The following is a 12,570-nucleotide window of genomic DNA, read 5'->3' as shown; positions in this document are numbered from 1 at the left end:
TAGGAGACCCTCAAGTTGTTTCCTCACTTCCTCAGTCTAAACTCTAGAAAACTCCTTTAGGATTGAGAGGTGTTACTACAGTGTTGCCCTGTTTAAGTGCACCCACTTTACCTAGATCAGGTCATAATCAGATATGAATATGAAAAGTACTGAGAAAGTAAGTTGCTAAACAGTTTTTCAAATTCCTTATGGGAAGAACTCTCTGTACAGGGGCCAGCTCCCACATCAGAGCATGACCACTCTGTCATGTAACAGGAAAGGTGGGACTGGAGTATCTCTCCAAGGATAGGAGAGCCGAGACTGTTCAGCCTGAGATGAGGAGCCCTAAGTGATCCTTTGCATATCTATAGGTGTCTGAAGGGGTGGTACCAAAAAGGAGAAACTGAGCTTTTTCAATGGCAACCATTGTCCATCTGGCTCAGGGTGGCCTTTCTTCATCAGAGACTTGGACCAGATGACCTCTGGAGATCCCTGCTAACACTAACTGCTCTGTGAGTGTGTGGTGCTGGCACAACAACCAGCACAACTGGGATTGCCTGAAAGGGGCCTGAGCAAACACAGAAATGTGAAGCCCACTGCCAGACAGGGTTTGTCTCTGGAGCTTGGGGAGCCCCAATATCAGGGCTGAGCTGCTGTCCAAACCTGTCACCTTGGCAAGCCTTGCTTCCCTTGAGTAGACCCAAAAATTGGTGTTATGAGTATGGGGGTGTACATCTGACCCAGCAAGGGCAGCTGAGCCTAGGGTGAGGCTGTTTGGGGCAACCATTGCCTCCCACTGCCTTCTGCATCTTAGATGGATGCAAAGATAGAAACCTTATGGAGATTTAGATGGGGAAATGCTGGCAAGAGGGAGGTAGTTCTTTGGTACTTCCCAAAGGCTCCCTCTGAGCAGCATTCTCTCATCAGAGGTCTCAGACTATACCAGGCATCAAGGTGGCCCTTCCTCTCCTTCCCCAGCACTCTAGAGAAGCAGATGGCAGGATGTTTGCAAGTATCTTGCTGGTACCTACAGGAAGATCCAGTCCTCACAGGGCTTTTGGCAAAATCCACCCTCATCTGGCAAAGCTCTGACCCCCACCTGCCATAGCAGCAATGAGATGGGGTGGGCTCTTGTGAGACTCAGGTTACTTGAGCCTTAGGTGGTTGTGGCACTGGGATCTATTTCTGTGTTTTGTCCTACATCCCCACCAGTATCACCTGTGCTGCTGGCACAGCATGACCCAGGCTGGTGCTGCAGCTGTATTGCAGGGCCCAGGAGAGCTAAATGGCATGCCTGGGTCAGAGGGGTATTTAGACCCTGAATCAGTAATAGATCCTCACTGCAAAATGGGTGTTTAATGGCTTTGATCTGCTGCTTCTTCATCTTATCCCAGCTCCTTGATGGAATTTCTCACGTGCAAGTGAGCCCCACTAATTCATCCTGGCCATACACAATGGGTGCTGCTGAGGGAAGGAGCACAAACATGGCTGGATATCAGTAACAGATATCCAGGCAGCAGCGTGGGCAGCTGGCTGCTTGTGAGGGATTAATAGCAATGTCTGCAAGGAGATCTGAGGGCTTGTCATATTCACAGCTGTAGGAAAGGCTAGGCTTTCTCCACAATGCCTTGGTGGATGACACAGAGCCCTTCATAGTGTTAGGGCATTGCCCATTAGATCTGAGCCTTTCTCTCCCCTCTTGGAGCACATGAAGTGCTCTGCTGAGAGCAGGAAAACAAATTAGGTCATTGACCTTTCCCATGACCTTGACACAAATTCCAGTTTCCATTGACCAGCAGAGTGCCTACTTGAATGGGACCTGTCCTATCCCCTTTCTCACCATGCCTCACTCATTTTAAAGTGGCAGAAAAAGAATAGAAAATCAAAGTTCAGATATAAAGGAAGATTTTTTTTTAACAGCAGAACCCTCTTGGGGCCTCCCTGTCTTCCTAATTTAAGGAAACTAAGTTATTTCATTCTAATTCTAATATTTAGCAATGTTGACAGCTCTAATACACTGTAGATGCTTCAGATCATATTGTTAAACTAGCTCACTTTTACAATTTTATCTGAAAAAGACAGATGCCATAAATTGTGAGGCTGATAGGTAATGACAATTGTGGCTGCATTTAAATGCAAAGTGCATTTCACTCCTTCTTGTGCTGCATTCTCTAGTCAGAGAGCACGCAAACATTTTCACAGCAAGGATTGTATCTTAACAGTTTGTTTTATGGGCCACCTCTTGTGTCATGGGACACCAACACAGATCACTTCTCCTCCCTGTTGGTTAAACACCAGCAGTACAACAGTACAGTTGTTTATATCAGGTTCTTTATAGTAAAAAAATGCATTTCAGTACACCTTGTAAAGCACATGGCTGCGCATATAAACAAGCATTCAAGTATGGCCGCAGCTTTATAATAATTTAGATTGGGCCTGCAAGATCCAGAGCACAGGCAGCTGTGCAGGCAGCAGCTTTTTGGAAACTGTAAGGCTGCTGCAACTGAGACATCCCCTGCACGCTCCCTGACTAGCTCTAGTTCTAGGCTGGGAGTAGATAAATGTTTAGAGAGGGCTTTTCCCAGGAGCAGGTTTAAAGCCAGTGTTAATGAGGGGATAAAACCCCTTTAGCTCCACTCCTTCCCCAATGAATGCATGGGTTTGTAGGTTTCCCCAGACATCATATCAGTGATTGCAGCCTCACCAGGAAGGAACTGGAAGTGTTGTGTAAGACCATTAATTGCTAGGGAAAAAAAAAAAATGTAGCTAATCATGATGAAGTTTAATCAACAGAGGAGTTGGGTCCAACCCCATGTGCATAGCCACAGCTTTCAACACCCTTTAGGCTACTAGTTGGTTTTGGATCACAATGTGAATGTGTGTGACAACCAAGAAAAAGTGTTTGCCAAAGCATTCATCACAAGCCTGATTTGGTCTCCTGTAAGTCAATAATGAATTCTTGAATTTCTGTCAAATGAAGCAAAATTAAGCCAATGCTAAACAGCTTTTAAAAACTCACCCAAAAATCTTAACCTAGAGATCCAATTCCTGTTAAGGATCTGCTTGTATAAATTCACAAGTGGCGCAGATACACAGTGCTAACATGGGACTGCTCTCTCCACACAAACAGGATGGAGTGGTTTATGAGCAGTTAGCAAAACTGACACATCCCTGATCCTTTCACAATTAGGTATTTGATCTCTTTGAATCAGGAATTCAAGTGTGTGCTGAGCACAGGTATAAGCCATTGCCCACATATTTTTGCAGAGGGAAAGAGGGTTAGAATAAACATTTTTTGGTGTTAGGTGCCTTTTTCTTGTCTATGAAGATATCTTTCTCCTTCAGCTATGCAACCTTAAAGACAAAAGAAGGTTCTAGTTTGCAGAAAAGCTATGTGCTTTGTTTAAGATTATCCTGAGAGTTACTCAGTATTTTGTTGTTCTAAATAATTATGCCAGCTGCAAGCTATTAAGATTAAATGTGATCCTATCCTAAGAAGAAGGCTAGTCTCCCACAAAGGGAGATGTGCCAAAATCTACATCAGCTGAAACAGAGATTTTAGTTTTGCTCCTCAATTTTATAAGGAAGCTGTTCATATACAGTCCTGGCAGAAATAGAGATAGGTGAGGAAGGTTGATACATGCATGATCTGTCATGGGAATTTCAGATGAACTGCATGATTTCTCTCTTCTTTTTTTTTTTTAAGTAACAGGAAAGAGAAAAAATTGATTAAGAGGATGTTGGAAATCAGACAAGCAACTTTTTACAGAAGGGTTGACGACTTTTCTAAATTACTTCAGTAGAAATCATCCTAGCTATTAATATTCAATAGCTAAGTGAGAGATCTTTAGCAATAAATAGAGAAAACAGAAGGAGGCACTTGTGTATTTAAAGCAGAAATTACTTATCTGTCTGTAAGGTGTCCCTGGGGACCTGTACTCTTCTCATTGGTGACCAAAGCTCCATTTTCTCATCTGAGAGTTTACCCTAACATTTTCACACCAAAAGAAATCTGCATTTCTTGCTCAGTGTTTGAGCGCCTCCTCCCTCCTTGGCCCCCGGCTGGAGCTGCTTGTCAGGAGAGCACTGCGAGCTGGTTTTGTCTCACTGCCTCTCCAGACACACCAGAAGGAGGCCTCTGGTTTTCAGTTCCCAACCATTTTCATATAAGCAGCAGAAGTTTGCTGCCGTTCAGCAAGAGCGCTTCTCTCACCTTCCCCTCTGCCACCACTGTGCCACGTGTGCTTGAAAACGTTTTCAATCATTACACCTATAAAAAAGCAAAGCTTTATAGTAACAAAATACTTATTTGTCTCCTTAAGTGCTTGTCTCTAAGTCAGTTTAATGATGCTGCACTTTCTTGTGGTCTTTCATTGCCTGGAGGGTACTTTGTATTGATTAAGCCATTGTGTAAGTCTCAGTAAAAAAAACAACCACATAAAATGCAGACTGGAAGAGGAAAAACCTTCTTCAGGTGGAAAACTTCATATATCAGAATAACAAAACTTTTGATTTGGAGAAGTATTTAGAAGAAATATGAAAATAAAGAAATGGAGTGCTTCAATAGAAGCCTTCATGAAGAGGATAGGGAGATACCCTGTCAGTCTGAGGTTCTCTTTCCTTTCTTAAACTGACCATTGCCATCACAGACCATGAAATACTGCTCTACATGCCCTGTGTCAAGCCCCTCTGAAAGATATAACTGTACTGGGTTTGCATGGCCAGGTTTTTGCAGCAGGAGGCTATAGGGGCAGCTATAGGTTCTGTGAGCAGCTGCTGGAAGCTTCCCCCAGGTCCAGCAGAGCCAGTACAGGCAGCTCCGGGATGGAGCTGCTGTGGCCAAGGCTGAGCCAATCGGGAATATGGCAACACCTCTGTGATAACACATCAGATGTCATTGTGGACAGAAGAGCAGAGTGATAATACGTGAGAGAAACAACTCTGCATCCTCAAGGTCAGTGCAGAAGGAGGGGCAGGAGCTGTTCCAGCTCCAGAGCCGAGATTCCCCTGCAGCCCGAGGTGCAGTCCAGGGAGGGCACAGCCCCAGAGGAGCCCCAGGCTGGAGCAGGGGCATGACTGAGAGGAGGCTGTGGACCCATGAAAGGCTTGTGCAGGCTCCTGGCAGGGACCTGCTCCTTGTGCAGGCTCCTGCAGAGCCATGGAGAGAGGGCTCACACTGGAGCAGGTTTCCTGCTAAAAATTCCAGTAGGGGACCCAGGCTGGAGTAGGCTGTACCTGGAGGACTGGACCCTGTGGAAGTTCCACACTGAGCAGTTTGTGGAGAACCGTTGCTCATGGGATGGGCTGATACTGGAAAAATTCATGGAGAACTATCTCCTGTGGGAGGGAACCCATGCTGGAGCAGGACTCTTCACCTGAGCAGCAGCAGGAACAACGAGCAATGAACAGACCATAACCCCCATTGCCTCTCCCTGTGCCACTGGGGGAGGAGGCAGAGCTCAGGAAGGAGGTCGGAGTGAGGGGAAGGGGGTTTTAAGATTTATTTTACTACTTATTAACCTGCTCTGATTTTGTTGGTAATAAATTCAGTTAATATTCCAAATTTTGTTCTGTTTTGGTCCTGATGGTACCTGGTGAGTGATCTCTTCTGGTCCTTAACTCATGAACCTTTGTCACATTCTCTCCCTTGTCCAGCTGAGAAGGGCAGGGATAGAGTGGCTTTGGTGGCTGTCTGGCATCCAGACCTGGTCAACCCATTATAACAATATACATAGATTTATCCAAATTCCAAAATAATGGGGTTTGCCCAGTTGTAGCTTAAAGATTTTTTTCCAGAGAAAGCAAGCTATAAATGATCAAACCCCAAATGTTTTGTGATAAATGGCAAAAAGTGATCCATTGTATTCCTATATATTTAATCAATGATCTGACAAATAGAACCTATCCTTGATATTGCTATGGCTCAAAGTAAAATATTTAAGACTTTTAAATATTTTTGATTGCTAAGAGATAAGAATTTTCTTCTGTTTTAGCTACAATATAATGAAAACTCTCTTGAGCCTATAGAATTTTTTTCCCAGAGAACACTTTTTCTAAGGAGTTTAAAACAGCAATATAGGAAAAAGGTAAAGAAAAAAAAAGTAAGAAGTCTCATCAAAATATGCAGAAACCATTACAGAAGGTTCCTTCCTCCCCACAGGGATCAGACCCCACGCCTGTCTGCTGGGATCCCTCAGTGAGTGTGGGAGTGCAGGCAACTCTGGCAGGATTGGGATGTGGGATGTCAGGCAGGGAGCTGCTCTGCACAGCCAGAAGAAAGAAACACAGGCAGAGACTGGGGAATTTTGTGTTACACTGCCTTTCAAGTGCAGGTTTATAGGACAATGCTCTTCACTAAAAATCAGTGGCGACTTCAGCTGTCCTGTTTTTTGATGGTGATGTCTTGAAACAAGCTATGACTGACAAATAAAAATATTCTTTAGACCACATTGGTGTCCTCTTCTTGTATCACTGTCAGCCTGTAACTTTCCAATTTTTGCAAGTTCGTGTAAAACATCAGCTTCTAGCTAGCTCTAGTTTTTGCCTTTCAAAAGCAGAAATTATTTTGGAAGACATTACACACTGTGTAGAAACTCAGGAACTGCTGAAATGTCCTGCTAACAGCTTCATCCTGCATTATGGCAGCATGTGGGTCTTAAACCTGGGCTTTGGAGTCTCTAGATTGAAATGCCAATATAGAGCAACTCCCAAACTGAGGTCTGGTTTTCAAATGAGGACTAAAACCTCCCTTTTCAATTACCCTCTGTTCACATACTTTCGTGAGTAGCCTCAAAGCAGTCATAACCAAAGGACTTCCTAAGTATTTTTTCCCTGGAAAATGGCATTTTGTGCTGTTTTACAGCTCTCATGCTATTAACCACCTGATTGGCACAAGCTGAAAAATGGTATTTAGAATTGGACAATGCCTAAGTTACTGATTCCTTAAGCACTAGTGAGATGTATGTGCCTTTTGTGCAGCACACAGCTACAGACAAACAAAGCTAATTTTTATGGCCACACCATTCTATAAGTGACATTCATGTGCAACACACTTATCATATGGTAATATTCACGAAGAACCAGCAAACAAGCAAAACAAGACCTACAATTTGAATGATGTTGGAAATAACTCTAAGGAAGTTTCTCTAGAACAGCCATCTAGCACTGATTGCCTCAGCCATACAAGAGGACATATAGCCTTGATTGAAGGCCTGGAATTCTCTTTTCCAGAAGACACATTGGCCTGGAAACATATTTGTGTTTCTAACTCTAAGCATGAGAATAATCCCATTAGAGAGATTTTGTGACTGGTTCTAAGCTTGAAGTTAAAATCACAGTAAGTGTTTAGAGGATCTGTGCCTAAGGCAGACGTCAATATTGAAAGAAAAATGTGGTTAATACACATCAGCTTTTATTTTTTTTTCCTTAAGAATGATATGATTTGCTATCTTATCTTTTGCTAAAAATTTCAGGGATGGAAAATTCGGTTTTGTTTTTAATAAATAAATCATCATTCCTCTGATGTTTTATACTTTTTTTTTTTTTTTTCCCTGTGAAATCACTGAACTGGGAATTTCTCCCCATGTATTTTGTGTCATTTTCACAGAGGCCTGATGAGGAGGAATAAGTGCTTCATAAAAAAATTGTTGCAGCCTGTTACATTAAAAAATTTAATTTCAGTAGTAGACTCTGCTTCTTTTTCTGCCATTTAGACTATTTTCTCTCTCAAAGTCATACTTAAATAAATGTATAGCAAACAATTTAATAAATTAAATATATTCCTTAAATAAAAACTACATTTGTTCATGTTCTATAACTTTTGACTGCATTGCTTCTATTCAAGCAAATGGAAATAAACATAACATTCATATAAAAATATCACATGGAACATTAATACTACAGCACTAGTAATAGGGCTTGAAATAATTTATGGCAAATAAACAGCACTTCAGGCATTTTCTTTGGCAGCCTTTAATAAACTATTAACTCCAGGTTTACTACAAGTCCTCACAGCTGATGGATAATACTGCATGGTGTTGTAGCTCATCCAGAAGAGAATAAGGAGATTTCCCTACTCCAGTCTCTTGAGCTGAATCACTGACACTGGCCTACTCTCTGGTGTAGATTTACTGAGGAATCAACGACCATATCACTGAATATCCAATGTGTTTTCCAGATTTTAATGATGTAACCCTCTAATCTGAAGCTAAGAATCATAACCAAGGTTAACATTTCTCTCCAAAGGAGATGGCACAGATACATAAATTGGTGAAAGGATTCCAATAATCTCATGTAACCTCTGTAGATAACTGAGACAATAGACACTTGTCTGGTGACATTTTCTGTTCACACTCAGGACTGGGATCCTGTGCAGTACAAGAAATGCCAGTTTCTTCCCAGTGTCTGCCTCCCATGAAGGATTCACAGACTAAGTAATTACATTTTGCTGCCTGGTGCACTGCCTGGTGGTGGTGGCTGCTGAAAACAGCACATTATATTAAAAATATATCAACCTCAGAGAGTAGCTGCAGGATGTTTCCTAAAGCCTAGAGCAGAAATGTGTCTACAAGTAAAGTAATTTGGAAGATTTTCTTCATTCAAGTCATCCAAAAGAGATAACCACAGTGTGGCAGATGGAAACACAGTGTTGCAGGGGTAAAGGGATGGTAATAACTTAGGTAACGTGGTAGTTTCAACAACCCTAGAAAAAGAAGCAACAATCCTATTTCAGAAGTACAAAGGAGAAGCTGAAAATTTGCATCTTTGTCATGCAAATCCATGACAAGCCTTGTTTCTAGTCTGAAGTAATCAAGATTTCATTGCAAACAACAATTTCTCTTACCTCCACTTAAAATAAATCCAGCCTTTAGGAACAAACAGTAGAGAAACACTGAGAACAATATGATCAATTAGCCCAGAGTGATTATGTTAGATGGTGTGTTCTGCCCACATTACAAACCCTCACTTTCTGCAAATGCTACCAGGGATCTGGTAAACACTCAGACCCTTCCCTTATGTTCACAGGCACCATGAAATCTGGAACTCAAACTGCTCACAGAAATGAGTCTCTTCAGTCACTGAAAAATTATTTTGAAACCTTATATCAACTGCTGTATTACCATCTGAGAATGCCAGGGCCCTCATCCTCTGCCTTACAGGCTCTACTTACTTTTAAAGCAAGTTCTCCTGAGCTGGCTGTAACTTGCACAGGGTTGGGGTTGTAGTAGGTTAAAGCAGCACTGGGCTCACAGCCTGTTAATGCTGTTTCCACTGTAAGATATCTTACTTTTAATTAATTAGATTACCTGTGCTTTTTCCTCTCAAGAGTAAGCAAAATGTGGATTTCTGGCACCAAGGAGCCACAGCTACTGTGGATGGTATCCCTGACCTTGAAGAATGATCAATGCTTCATCCAAGCGTCCCAGTCTACCCACATCCATGATGCTAGGTCATTCCAGCTTGTCTTTGGCTTTAGCCATTCTTCTTTAGCCATTCTTGACAGCTTTGACTTAGGTCAAAGACAGCTGATGGCACAGGACTGGGAGATGCCATCCTTCCATCACCTGGGAGAAACACTAATTTTTAGAGATGTGCTCTGTTCTGGGCAGTGTGCCTGCCCCAGTACAGCCACACGAGTTCATGCTGTGAACTGTGATGTCTTGCTGTCACTCTTCCCCAAGCGAAAGGCAGAAGGGCAGCTCATCTGCAGGAGCACAGGAAGCTTCTCCAAGACCTTTGTGATCTCCAGGCAAGATTTGCTACTAGGCCAGGCATAGTGGAGAATGCCATTTGAGAGTGTCTCTCTTAGAGACTAAAACTGCTCAGAAGTGGAAGTTCTTAAGAATAAAATGTGTCCTGGTACTTATTTTGTAATCATCTGTCTTTTGAATATTTTCATATCTTGGTAGGAGTTTAGTGAAGATGGCCAAAAGGCTGTTTATGGTGGGTATTTACCAGGAATGCTGCTAAACAGCTTTATGAGAGTGTAGGCTGCTGATCCTCAGGTATCTCATTTACCTGAAAGATTGTCTCTGGAAGTGATGCTGTGTGCTGTTGTCTCTGTCTATGGAAAGCAGATGGCTTGCAAGGTTCTATCACATGGGATTTGGTTGTAGAGTTCAACCAGCTCCATCCATACCTTTTGCAGGTAACAGAAATACAGCCCTCAAAGGGTGAATCATAAAGAAGACTGAAAATAGGCCTGAGTGTTTGTTTTCCAGCTTGAGCTGTGACCAGAGTCACCCATGCTTGGTGCCTCTCTTGGAAGCTGAGTAACAAGAGGCAGTTCCTGATCAGTGCAAGCCATCAGCAGTCACCACAACCCCTGGGAGCTGGCCAGGCAGAGCTGGGACTCTGCTGCCCTTCCCCACCTGCCCATGGGACTACCACCACGGCCACAGCTCTAGAACTTGCATATTTTTAATCCCAAACACAGATTCTTTAATAGACACCAAGCAAAATTATTCTTTCACCAATATGCAAGCCTTCTTCCTACCTCTCCCATCCGTAAAGAAAGATTCCAATAGACAGTAATGACATTTTGTGTCAGATTAAGAAAAAAGAAAAATACTACTATTGAAACTCATCTCCAGCATGACTGAATTGTAAAATACTTAGCTTTTGGTAACTGCTTATTGGTACATAAATAGTGCTATCATCTGAAATATAGCCCTGTGTTATCCCCAGCAGAAAACTAATATCCCATCCAATACTCACTTTTTTTCATGGAGAAAATTAATAGTCTGTACTAAACCTTCCTGTTTTAGGGAGACTGTAAAGCAAGACAGTGCAGTCTGCACAAATAGTTTTGATGTTTTGTCACCAAAAATTTGAGGGGGTGGAGGAGAAGGAAAAGGGTGGAGGACTCCTGATTCTGATTCTCAAGCACTCCTAGGTATCTAAAGTTTCTGACAAACCCAAACTGGAGCTTAGTAGGGAAGAACACAATTAAGCTACTGTAAATAAACATAATTTCATATTTAAAAAAAAAAAAAAGAAGAAGAAGAAGAAATCTAGTAACTTCAATGTCATGCTTTCTGAGATGCACAACACATAGTGACCAAAGATTGTATGCTTGCCTGCACTCCAGCTAGCTAAAATTTAAGTGGGTCTGAAAAGAAAGGTTCTCTAATAAAATAACTGAGAAATACCATTAAAAAACAACTCATGGTATTTACATACACAAAAGAATCTTTGATTTACCAGTCCAAGCCCCAATCTCACTTCACACCTGCCCTTTCTTGAACAGGGGGTTTACTTGTCTTTGGGGCAAGGGGAGAAATCTCACAGCCTTACAGATAACACTTCCAAACCCTGCAACAGGCCCATTGCTAGGAACCAGTTAAAAAGGTAATTCAAGAAGCTCAAGTTTGTTTCCGTAGCTACATAACATTACACAAACATTTTGGTTGCAATTTTGTGGCAATGGTTTCGCAGTTATTTGATTAAACTGCAGGGCTGTACTGCTTGGAGCCTGGGAGTGTCTGATATCAGTGAAAGCTCTTTAGAAGTGCTACAATTTAAAATTATAGCTTACCCTGTTTGAAGGGATATTTTTAGTCTATTTATTCAGAGTATAAATATAGTTCTGTACATCACTGGTTTAATGTCTCTCTTGCACTGGTCAGAAAGACACTTTACCCAGCCCCAGACAAAGGTCAACAAATGGGTATCTTTTTTTTTCCCCTTCCTTTCTTTTTTTGTAAAGCTGCATTAAGGGCTTTAGAAAGCAAAGTATCTTGTAAGCAAAGGCTGCACGTCTAACCCCTTTACTGCAGTGACCTACTTATAGGAAATACTTCTATTGAAAGAGGCTTTTTCCAAGATCTAGCATTTCAAACAAAAACATATCTACAATTAGCTGGAAAGAGTTTAAGGGATCCCTGAGCAAAAATAATCGAAAGAATAAAAGGCAAGGCAAAGGAAATGGTGATGAATCACCACGCAGTCAGCAGGAGTGATGTAGTGCATATTTCTATGAATGGCCATTCTCTGGCTTTATTATCAACAGCTCCATGAGGTTTTTATTTCTGATTATTTGTTTGGGTGTCAGGGGGACTTTTGTGCCTGCAAACCCCTGGAAACCAAAGTTCTATGTACATACAAAAGGCACAGTAGTGACAGCGCAGGCAGCCACATCTCTGCTCAGCTGTTGCCCTTGCCCTTGACCTAAAGAGACCCTCCTTTCCACACAACCACCCAGCAGCACACATTTGGTTTCTGTGTTAATGTAGCTCTGGGCTTTTCTTGAGCTGGGGTTGCTCATTGTGCTGAACTGTGACAAATTCTTCACAGAGCAGTAGGGTTGGGCTGATTTCAGGCTTGATGTGTGCTGGGGGAATGGGGGAAGAGGTAGAATTTCTTCTAAACACGTTGTTCCTCCAGCTGGAGCATACCTAAGCCCTACTGCAATTTACAGAACTGGCCATAGAGAAAAGACCATAAAAGTAGGCTCTGCAGTTCACATCTCAGTGGACTTCCCACTAGAAAAAGTCCACAACAGCAGAATCACTTTTGTGTTGTGTTTCTCACCGTCTCATTTGGGAGGCAAAAATATCTTAACATCTTTCATATCATGAACTAGGGAGTGAC

This window comes from Sylvia atricapilla, chromosome 10 (genome assembly GCF_009819655.1).
Source record: "Sylvia atricapilla isolate bSylAtr1 chromosome 10, bSylAtr1.pri, whole genome shotgun sequence".
NCBI classification, from domain to species: domain Eukaryota; kingdom Metazoa; phylum Chordata; class Aves; order Passeriformes; family Sylviidae; genus Sylvia; species Sylvia atricapilla.
The sequence above is the reverse complement of the archived record's forward strand: the minus strand, read 5'-3'. Positions refer to the sequence as shown.